We start from the raw sequence: 13,097 nt of genomic DNA, 5'->3' as shown, positions 1-13,097 counted from the left end.
TAACTCTTCGGCTAACGGGTCATCCCTTTCTTTACTTGATAAAATGTGAAATTTAACCTTAAATTATCATCTTGATGTTAATGAGACTAGTCTCATATTTATTAACACCATCTTTTGTGAGTATCTTTACATAGCTGTCTTAGGTGTAAGTGAGACTTGTCTCACTTCCTTTAACACCCCATTCTGGTCACTTTCGTAATTTAAAGACTTTTAATTATGTTATTACTCACCTTAACTCGTTTCATTTCTTTTGGTAGCTTTACACCATTCTTTATAAAAGTTAAGAACTTTGTTCAATGTAGTACTACGTTCATAGTTCATTTGGAAAGGGTATGTTTGGACTTGTCCTAATGATTGACATACCCTTGGTTATGAATTCAAAGTTACATTAGTCATGCTTAATTGGGTTTACGTTAACCATTAGCCAATCTTCCCATCATACTTTGAAAGCAATATTGTAAACCAATTTTATTCAACTTTTTGTGCAAGACGTTGTTAGCAATTTTATTGGCATAAACCAAACTTTCACTTAAACAACTTTCATTGTGTTATCACTAGCCACATCAATTATTCCCATAAATTTATTATAATGATCCCCTCAATAGGCATCAAGTCGAATTCAACAGTACCTAACTTGATAATCAGCTATTAACACACCTCATATTCTTGAATACAATTAAAAGCATTACATCATTCTTTATTTCATATAACTAATACCCTAATCATATGAATCAAGTATATATATGCATCATTAGTCATTAACTAATCAAGAACCTATACTTAATGATCAGTTATCACCACATACCAACAACATATTCAAGATTACATATATACTTAAAGATTTGAAAACAAGGATAACTAGGGTGATGGACGTTCAACAATATCATTGGGGAACAACCCTAGTTTCGAAATTCATGAATGCAAATGTTTGAAAAGTCTCTTGGATAAAGAATTCCATGAGAGAAAACCCATACCTTATATAAAATTAAATCTATGAAGATCATCTTGCTGGAAACCTTAAAGAAAACCTTGAAATCGCCTAAGAGAAATCGAGAGAAACTATTTATGTTTTCTTTCGATCATTTACTGTTTTTCATTGTGAATTTCTTAGTTTTTGAACGTGAGTCTAAGTCTTATGAACTGATCTTGGCGCATTCAACTTAGGCTATTTAATTAAAGTAAATAAATAAATTAGTTAATTACTAAAAAAACCTCCTAGATTGACTAAAAAGGGGAAAACACTTGATTTAACAAAAAATCTGGAAATTGGCTAGGGTCTCAGCCAAATTTGGAAATTTTTATTAATTAATTAAAATTTTAATTTAATTAATTAAGGGACCTAGGGTAATTACTAAACCACTGCTTCATATACATGTCCATTTTAATTGATCATGTGCTATGGTGCCTAGGCTTGACACATGGATGCCTCATATCTATTATGCAAATACTATGAAACATATGTTTCTATCTTAGGGTCTTTATTGAAGGTACATTTCTTAAACAAGCTCATTAATGTTAGAACGTTGGCTAAGACCCTTTAAGCCAATATTTTCTAATATGCCCAATATTTTTCTTATTTGTGTATAATATGGGAATTGGCTAATACATCTTAGCCAGTTTTTATACAATGCCCAATATCTCAATATTGGGAATTGGGATGCCTATGTACCTCCATTACACACTCTTAAAGACCTATTGGGCTCTTCACTAGACATGTAATTTTTCCGGAATGTTACATTATCCCCCCCCTTAGGAACATTATTCCCCGAATGACACTACACATCATTTTTAAAATAAAGAGGGTGATTTTCGAAAACACTTTAGCATACTTGAAACTTTACTCTTTGTTAATTTCTGATTCATATTACTCAAGCTTATCTGAAGCTTCATATTTGAGATTGAGGAACTTCATTCTCAATCACACTTAACTTAATGCACATAAAAACTCGTGCAACACAAAAATAATGTCACGCTATACAAAACAACAACATTAATGCAAGCATGAACTCATTTTAACTCAGACAGTCAAGTGTAAGACACACAGTTATGGACTTAGAACACCAAAACCGCCTGATGCACTAAGATTTAGAGTTTCATTAACAAAATCTCACTAAAAAAGAGTATATCTACCCTCAAGAACAGAACAAGTGAGGGTAACGGGATCTCATATCGGCCTCAGCCTCCCATGTTTCTCCCTCAATAAGGTGGTTCCTCCATAACACCTTTATGGTGGCAACCTCCTTGTTTCTCAACTGTTTCACTTGGCGATCTAATATTTCAACGAACACCTATTTGTAAGAAAAGTTCTCATCATCTCTTAACCCCTTAGATAACATCTTGGTGGCTTTAAGATTAGAAACTATTTGGCTTGTTGGATTTGAACCACGCCCTTCCCATTTCAACTCTAACTCCTTTGGTAACTGAAACCTTACTACCATGTTTCGATGGTCTATGGCACACAGTATTTATGAAGCCAATCCATACCCAAGATTATATCAAAATCAAGCATGGTTAATTCTGTTAGGTCCGCATGGGTGACTTTATCAAGAACATTAATTGGGAATTATTTATATACTCTTTCAACTCTAATGTCATTTCCTATGGGAGTACTAACTAGAAAAGGCTCATATATGTCACGACCCAAAATGGACGTGATGACACCCACCAAGACAAGTCAGCCTAAAACTCAATCATTACAATACAGTGCGGAAATAAAATATAAGTAACTTTATAAAAACCCCAAAACCTGGTAGTCACGTGTACAAGCCTCTAAAGTATTACAATTGATTCAAAAGAAAAATTCAAGTCTCAAATGAACTTGTTTCTAGAATAGAACAAGATCATAATCAAGGAGAAGAAAGTGTTATGCGATGGAAACAGCTACCTGACAAATCTCCAAGAAGCCTCAGAAAAGAAGAGAATGACAAGTACAACAAAAATCCAGGCACATAACCTACAAAAAATTGTAGAAGCAAGGGGTGAGTACCAAACCACACGGAAGTCAGCAAGTAAACCTCTAAACACAAGCTAAGGCGATGAAATACGGGTACTCCTACCACCCCCAGCCGAACCTCCACAACTACAACCTGCATTAAAAATCAACCCAACCTAACAACTCACAGTTTACATAGCACATAGCTCAACAACAATACTTAGACAAATTGCATATCCTCAACAACAACACTTCAACAAATTACACATCCTCAACAACAATACTCCAACAAATTACATATCCACAATAACAAGCTCAATATTGATCAATCCCAAATTCCACAGAAAGGTAATCACAAGATCAGCAAAATACGATCTCAAGTTCACTAATGATAAATATGTGCAATGCAATGGAATACAATGTCAAGTATAATGATGCATGTCTGACCTAGTGATACACACCCGCTGTCTCTCAGTCCGGGAACCATGGGGGACATATTTGTCCATGCATTTGTCACAGCGCACGACACAACCCTCGATATTAGTAACCATCACGGCACGCGATACGTCCCTCGAAATATAGTATCCATCGCTGCACACGACATGTCCCTCGAAATGCTACATCCTCTTTATGTTCTCATTCTTTCTCAATGCACATAACACTTGTCACAACCATGTCTTAAAATAATGCAAATGACATGTTCACATAAATAAAGATGATATGAACATTTTAATAACACTGCACAATTCACAACAACACCAACAATGATTCAACAAACTTTTCAAACCATTCTTTATTATCAACACATCACACACAAACACTTATTCACATTGCCTTTTATTACCCTTTGTTTTAATCATTAAAATTATTCAATGTGGACAAGTCAACCCATCACCAAGTCCCATTACTCCTACACATATATCACAAGGAAATACACGCATTTCATACACTTAACAAGAGTTTAGAAATCCACTTGCCTCAATTTATCGAAAAATCACTTCCTGACTTTTACCTTCCTCCTTCGTTGTACTTTCAAATCAATACAATCTACTTCAATCAATAACCACAATAAGACTTCAAAACTTACAACACTCATATTACTATCTTTTTACGTTTGACCCAAAAATTTATCCAAATTTGTAATAAAGTTTCTCAATATTGATTCTAACCAATAAGTCAAATTTCATATTTCTTAAATATTATGTCAAGAGTAAAGTCGCAGTTTCTCCAAACACTACAAACCTAATAGTTTTCATATAATATAATGTCGTCAATATTTAATTACTTATATCAATATACCAAATTCGAATCTATATAATAACCTCAAAAATAATTCTTAAACCATAAATTAATAAAAGAACCAATGACCTTTTATGATGAACAACAGTACTATTCACGTCTTCCATGAAATATACAAAATATAAAATAACTCCTTAAAACATAAATTTTTCCTATGATTCAATCATCATGACTTCTCATTCCCTATTCAATTTTTCCATCATTATTTAATTGTTGACCATTAATAATCTTATAATAATTATAGAAAAATCACGTTAAATTATCTTTAATGTTCAACCCAATTCCCTTATGCTCTGTCCAGCATTAATGATATCAACAATTTCCCCTAATCTTTCAATATCTATAATTCATTATATTTAATAATAAGAAGAATGATTTGTACCTTTTTTGCGCCGCATCAAAAATTTTCATCGACTTTTCCATCTTCTTGTTACATATTTTTTTATTATTGATTTGTTTGTGTGTAATGCTGCTGCTGCGAACAATGGGTACAACCTTTAACCTATATTTTTTTAATTATTATTATCATTATTATTTTGGGCTTGACCCATTTATTTTCTTTTCCGTTATTATTAACAACAAATTAATCATTATTAAGTTTATAAATTATATCACTCATTCTTACAAGTCATAAATCATTTATAAAAGCTATTAAAACAATTAAATTTAGATAAATGGGTGAAATTCATACAACGACTAAGGTGATCGTTACATTATCCACCACTAAAATCATGTTCATCCTCGAACATAAAGTAGGTGAAAGAAGGACAACCGATGTTATAAAAAGCTTGAGTTATGAACTACTATTATGTGTTCAAGTGATTTCCCTTAAGACCATTCCATAAAGATCAACTTCTAAGAACTGAACTTTCAAATTGCACTTTGACATAATTACGAATCAAATTTACCAAGCAATAAACTAACCCATGAATCAAATTTAAACCAAGACACAGAAGCCCATACCATAATCTTCATGACGAATATTTTCATAAGTAACCACAAGAAAATTTTGAATAAATATCGGCTAAAATCAGAAGCGAACCATCACAATTTTTTTTTTCAAAATTTCATTCTCACAACACAATCTTTTCATGGACATAAGTTATGAAAATTTGATCTTTAAACATCAAGTACTAATCAAGGGAGAATCAAACTTATCTAACCCAAACAATAACAAGATCAAGTAAACACCCAACAAGTGATACACTCTAGAATGCATAACTTTTAACTACATTGTCGGATAACTATAAGTATTCACGAAAGTTCTTCTACAAGTTATCATAAGCAAGGTGGTGCAGGTAGTGGTATACTTTAACTATCCCAAACAACATCAAATCTATCATGACTGAAATAACCACGTCTACCTAAAGATCCTATCCTATCAAGAAGACATAAGAGGATCGATATATTTGATCCACCACTATGGATTCACCCATTGGTGTAGATACACACGTGGATTTACGCAATGAAACACACTCAGATACACACGTGGATTTACGCAATGAAACACACTCTGAATCATGTCTGAAATGAAGTAGGTAGTCAACATAAAAATGTTCTTAACAAAATTGAATAACACAATATATTTTCTCTACAGCGCCCATATCAAACATTCAATTCAAATGACTTCTCTCTTTGATTTTTGGTCACCCACAATCAATCCGTCAAATCCATATAACAATATAACAAATACTTGATTCATCAAATTCATACTTCTCACAATACTCCATTAAAGTCATTACTCTTGATACTGACAAACATCATTACCATATCAGCCATTTACCATACTCTAGAACTGTCATTAATATAAAAAAAAAATATTCTTAGCTAACCATTGTAGTCTTTAAAATTTTTTAACTATGGCTCTTTTTTTTTTCATTTAACCTTTTCATGATAAATACGAGTCACACACAAAAATGACACTAATTTCAAATATAAAAATACTTTTCCATCTCGGTACGATAATTGAATCACACTCATTGTCACCATCACACAACCCCTCACATACCAAGCTTTAACTATCCTTCAAACCATCATATACCTCATGCCAAAATTCAAAGACACTCATATTACTATCTTTTTAACTTTGACCCAAAATTTTATCCAAATATATAATAAAGTTTCTCAATATTGATTCTAACCAATAAGTCAAATTTCATATTTCTTAAATATTAAGTCAAGAGTAAAGTCGCAGTTTCGCCAAACACTACAAACCTAATAGTTTTCATATAATATAATGTAGTCAATATTTAATTACTTATATCCATATACCAAATTCGAATCTATATGATAACCTCAAAAATAATTCTTAAACCATAAATTAATAAAAGAACCAATGACATTTTATGATGAACAACAGTCTATTCACGTCTTCCATGAAATATACAAAATATAAAATAACTCCTTAAAACATAAATTTTTCCTATGATTCAATCATCATGACTTCTCATTCCCTATTCAATTTTTCCATCATTATTTAATTGTTGACCATTAATAATCTTATAATAATTACAGAAAAATCACGTTAAATTATCTTTAATGTTCAACCCAATTCCCTTATGCTCTGTCCAGCATTAATGATATCAACCATTGCCCCTAATCTTTCAATATCTATAATTCATTATATTTAATAATAAGAAGAATGATTTGTACCTTTTTTGCGCCGCTTCAAAAATTTTCATCGACTTTTCCATCTTCTTGTTACATATTTTTTTTATTATTGATTGGTTTGTGTGTAATGCTACTGCTGCGAACAGTGGGTACAACCTTTAACCTATATTTTTTTTAATTATTATTATCATTATTATTTTGGGCTTGACCCATTTATTTTCTTTTCCTTTATAATTAACAACAAATTAATCATTATCAAATTTATAAATTATATCACTCATTCTTACAAGTCATAAATCATTTATAAAAGCTATTAAAACAATTAAATTTAGATAAATGGGTGAAATTTATAAAACAACTAAGGGGGTCGTTACATTATCCACCACTAAAATCATGTTCGTCCTCGAACATAAAGTAGGTGAAGGAAGAACAACTGATGTTATCAAAAGCTTGAGTTATGAACTACTATTATGTGTTCAAGTGATCTCCTTTAAGACCATTCCATAAAGATCAACTTCTAAGAAATGATCTTTCAAATTGCACTTTGACATACTTACGAATCAAATTTACCAAGCAACAAACTAACCCATGAATCAAATTTAAACCAAGACACAGAAGCCCATACCATAATCTTCATGACGAATCTTTTCATAATTAACCACAAGACAATTTTGAATCAATATCGGCTAAAATCAGAAGTGAACCATCACAATTTTTTTTTTCAAAATTCCATTCTCACAACACAATCTTTTCATGGACTTAAGTTATGAAAATTTGATCTTTAAACATCAAGTACTAATCAAGGGAGAATCAAGCTTCTCTAACCCAAACAATAACAAGATCAAGTAAACACCCAACAAGTGATACACTCTAGAATGCATAACCTTTAACAATATTGTCGGATAACTATAAGTATTCACGAAAGTTCTTCTACAAGTTATCATAAGCAAGGTGGTGCAGGTAGTGGTATACTTTAACTATCTCAAACAACATCAAATCTATCATGACTGAAATAACCACGTCTGCCTAAAGATCCTGTCCTATCCAGAAGACATAAGAGGATCGATTCATTCGATCCACCACTATGGATTCACCCATTGGTGTAGACACACGTGGATTTACGCAATGAATCACACTCTAAATCATGTCTGAAATGAAGTAGGTAGTCGACATAAAAATATTCTTAACAAAATTGAATAACACAATATATTTTCTCTATAGCGCCCATATCAAACATTCCATTCAAATGACTCCTCTCTTTGATTTTTGGTCACCCACAATCAATCCGTCAAATCCATATAACAATATAACAAATACTTGATTCATCAAATTCATACTTCTCACAATACTCCATTAAAGTCATTACTCTTGATACTGAAAAATATCATTACCATATCAGCCATTTACCATACTCTAGAACTGTCATTAATATAAAAAAGATATTCTTAGCTAACACATTATAGTCTTTAAAAAATTTTAACTATGGCTCTCTTTATTTAACCTTTTCATGATAAATACGAGTCACACTCAAAAATGACACTAATTTCAAATATAAAAATACTTTTCCATCTCGGTACGATAATTGAATCACACTCATTGTCAACATCACACAACCACTCCCATACCAAGCTTTAACTATCCTTCAAACCATCATATTCCCCATGCCAAAACTCAAAGACACTATTGGTCATTCCCGTACTTATGTATAATATAAGCTCAAAATTTTTACTCACCATCAAATGCCTATATAAAATATCATAATGGTCTATATCATCCCATCAACAAATTAGATTCAATCCCCTCAAAACTCTAATTAACCATGTAGAACTCTAGGTACACACTGTTGAACTTCAACAAGTTACCAATCATAATTTGAACAATCTAACTTGACATAACCACATATAATCTTTCCCACTCATTACTAGTCACCCAAACAAAACTCAATCTTTAGAAAAGTTGATGAGGATTTCTAGTAAGTCTGTACTACTTCATATCTCACAATCATATGTAAACTCATAATTAAAAATTAATAAATTTTTCAACTACAAATCAAGGGCTTATACGAGAGGTCTTTATTCCTTCACTTTTCTTACATTCTTCTCATGACAGAAATTTTAAATACCTTGAACTCTTCAATACACCTAAACTTTTTTTTTCTAATTCACTTACAAGTCTTATTCTTTGTCCAACAACCCATGATAATTTTTACCTTATCCTTTAAACCATAACATTATGTGAAACTCCCCTTGGGTATAACAATCAAATGTAACGAAATTTTACGAAATTTGTTAGTCCTTCCAAATGCTTCATACTCAATGCTATTGATCATTTCTCACTTTACGAATTCATACATTGACAAAACACACTACCACAAACTTAAACTCACCAGGAAAAACTTGAAATTAAATCTAGTTGTGTAACTCAATATCCATCACTATTAGCTCATACCTTTAAGATTTATATGAATTCACGTATCTTAGCTTATCATTGATCGCCTCTCCATTTATCTTATCATATCTTTCACTAAAAATTCAATCATACTTATTAAGAAACTCAAAACCCCAAAAACATATAATCACACTCGAGTTAAACATCTATATACACTCTGTTCTCAAGTTTTATCTAATAATCTTTAATCAATATGATGAACCCATAAAACTATCAAAATAATATAGGCAAAACAGATGAAACGAGATGTCTATGAATTCTATTATTCACTCTTTTTGAAGATACATCTTTGACCCTTACAATCTGAGTAAATATTCATGTTCTTGCCTCCTTTCAAAGGCTAAACTATATCCTACTATTTCTTTCCATTTATGACTCCAACTCCTTCAATTCTATTCAAGGAGTGTTTCAATACCTCCTATAACTTTCTATGCCGCAAAGTTAATCATCAAATAGTAGCAAACCACAATCTTAGGTACTCACAAGTGTTACTTGCAATACAAAAAATCATTGAACCATCAATTCTTACTATATAGTTCCTTCTCAATCACAATCCATCACGAACTCTTATTACCATCATTCTCAGTTACCTCTTGTCATTACACGAAGTTAACCTTATTATCGACATGACACCTTGAACCCCACTATATCAACCAAAATAAAAGGACTAACCCAATCTTATATGCATCTTTTTTCTAAAATCTACAATTACCTTCACACAAATATACTTTTTGGGACTTTCTTTACCCTAAACTTGTTATTTGGGGTATCTATCCATTCCCTTAGACCTTAAGATGAAATCACTGGTCCTCCTTTAGAACCATCGAGGTACACATCATAACTTAACACATTAATACCATATTCATAATCCACCACTAAAATCTTTCTTATACACGCTGCTTAATCTCAATATTTGCAATAATAACCTAGTTGGTTTCTAAAATGTGAATGCAACATTGAATCTCATTATACGAGCATGTGATACAATTAATAACTCTTTAACTAGTTAGTATTCACACTTTACAATCAACATATTTGTTTCAATATACCACTAATATCACACCGTAAGAAAAATATAAGATCCACCACCAGAACATATCATAACTACCGAGAAGATCATATCCAAACAGGTCACACATTTCTACCCATCAAATAGCGGTAAAATACTACCAAATTAGTTATGCATCTAGCCCAAGCTATATGATTTCTTTCATAGAGAAGGTCAATATCAAAAGTAGCCCACTGCATAACTCTAACCATGTAAGCATTGATACTATTATAGTAGAAATTCTAACCTTAATTGATGCATCATTATTCTCATCTTTTACTAAGCAACAATTCATGTTATGGTAACTTTACTAATTGTAGTTTCCAAAGTAACATGTACACTATCCAACTATCTCTTTAATCATTTCACTTTCAATTATTAACCACTCTGATTATCGTATATATCACACAAGTACTATTCATTATACTAGGATAACTAAACATACACGACCCTTTCAAACTGTTGAACATTCTAAATCTAACCAAACGTTTTGTTTTCATTAGTATATTACTTCCATATTAATATCATATTCACCATTCAAATCATTCAAGACATCAACTATTCACATGAGGAATCACATACGACTCATCAAATAATACCGAGAGACAGTAATGAAACGATAAGAATCAAAATTGGATCAATTACGCACGATATAGATCCAAAAAGTGAAGATTTTTCCTAAAAGTCATTATAGCCTCTCGAAGATAAGTACAGACGTCTCCGTACCGATCTTTAAGAATCTACTTAGACTCGACTTGAACACACGTGAGACCTATGAAGCTGGGGCACTTATACTATTTTGTCACGCCCCAAAATGGACGTGATGTCACTCGTCTTATCCCACCAAGACAAGTCAGCCTAAAACTCAATCATTACAATACAGTGCGGAAATAAAATATAAGTAACTTTATAAAACCCCCAAAACCTGGTAATCACGTGTACAAGCCCCTATAGTATTACAATTGATTCTAAAGAAAAACTCAAGTCTCAAATAAAATGAACTTGTTTCCAGAATAGAACAATATCATAATTAAGGAGAAGAAAGTCTAATGCGATGGAAACAGCTATCTGACAAATCTCCAAGAAGCCTCGGAAAAGAAGAGAATGACAAGTACAACAATAATCCAGGCACATAACCTACAAAAATTTGTAGAAGCAAGGGGTGAGTACCAAACCACACGGTACTCAGCAAGTAAACCACTAAACACAAGCTAAGGGGATGAAATACGGGTACTCCTACCACCCCCAACCGAACCTCCACAAATACAACCTGCATTAAAAATCAACCCAACCTAAAAACTCACAGTTTACATAGCACATAGCTCAACAATAACACTAAGACAAATTACATATCCTCAACAACAACACTTTAACAAATTACATATCCTCAACAACAATACTTCAACAAATTACATATCCACAATAACAAGCTCAATATTGATAATTCACAAGTTCCATAGAAAGGTAATCAGAAGATCAGCAAAATACGACATCAAGTTCACTAATGATAAATATGTGCAATGGAATGGAATACAATGTCAAGTATAGTGATGCATGTCTGACCTAGTGATACACACCCTCTATCTCTCAGTCAGGGACCCAGGGGATATATCTGTCCATGCATCTGTCGCGGCGCACGACACAACCCTCGATATTAGTAACCATCGCGGCGCGCAATACGTCCCTCGAAATATAGTATCCATCGCGGCACGCGATACGTCCCTCGAAATTATACATCCTTTTTAAGTTCTCTTTCTTTCTCAATGCATATAACACTTGTCACAACCATGTCTTAAAATAAGGCAAATGACATGTTCATACAAATAAAGAGGATATAAACATTTTCATAACACTGCAGAATTCACAACAACACCAACAATGATTCAACAAACTTTTCAAACCATTCTTTATTATCAACAAATCACACACAAGCACTTATACACATTGCCTTTTATTTTCCTTTGTTTTCATCATTAAAATAATTTAATGTGGACAAGTCAACCCATCACCAAGTCCCATTACTCATACACATATACCATATGGAAATACACGGATTTCATACACTTAACAAGAGTTTAGAAATCCACTTGCCTCAATTTATCGAAAAATCACTTCGGGACATTAGCCTTCCTCCTTCGTTGTACTTTCAGATCAATACAATCTATTCCAATCAATAACCACAATAAGACTTCAAAACTTACAACACTCATATTACTATCTGTTTAGCTTTCACCCAAAAATTTATCCAAATTTATAATAAAGTTTCTCAATATTGATTCTAACAATTAAGTCAAATTTCATATTTCTTAAATATCAAGTCAAGAGTTAAGTCATAGTTTCTCCAAACACTACAAACCTAATAGTTTTCATATAATATAATGTAGTCTATATTTAATTACTTATATCAATATACCAAATTCGAATCTATATGATAACCTCAAAAATAATTCTTAAACCATAAATTAATAAAATAACCAATGACCTTTTACGATGAACAACAGCACTATTCTCGTATACCATGAAATATACAAAATATAAAATAACTCCTTAAGACATACATTTTTCCTATGATTCAATCATCATGACTTCTCATTCCCTATTCAATTTTTCCATCATTATTTAATTTTTGACCATTAATAATCTTATAATAATTACAGAAAAATCATGTTAAATTATCTTTAAAGTTCAACCCGATTCCCTTATGCTCTGTCCAGCATTAATGATATCAACAATTGCCCCTGATCTTTCAATATTTATAAT

The 13,097-nt window shown here is 31.9% G+C and overlaps 1 long non-coding RNA gene across 1 annotated transcript; it reads right to left on the bottom strand.

Annotated features, from left to right (window-relative positions):
* Positions 1-2,708: 2,708 nt before the first annotated feature.
* On the bottom strand, positions 2,709-4,712 carry LOC138337157 (uncharacterized). Its single transcript, XR_011210641.1, has 2 exons — positions 4,614-4,712; positions 2,709-2,953 (listed from the first exon to the last, which is right to left on the bottom strand). It is a non-coding gene; the product is annotated as an uncharacterized lncRNA (long non-coding RNA).
* Between the last annotated feature and the right edge of the window lie 8,385 nt (positions 4,713-13,097).

This window comes from Solanum lycopersicum, chromosome 7 (genome assembly GCF_036512215.1).
Source record: "Solanum lycopersicum chromosome 7, SLM_r2.1".
In the NCBI taxonomy this organism is placed as follows: domain Eukaryota; kingdom Viridiplantae; phylum Streptophyta; class Magnoliopsida; order Solanales; family Solanaceae; genus Solanum; species Solanum lycopersicum.
This window is presented reverse-complemented; position numbering and strand designations above follow the sequence as displayed.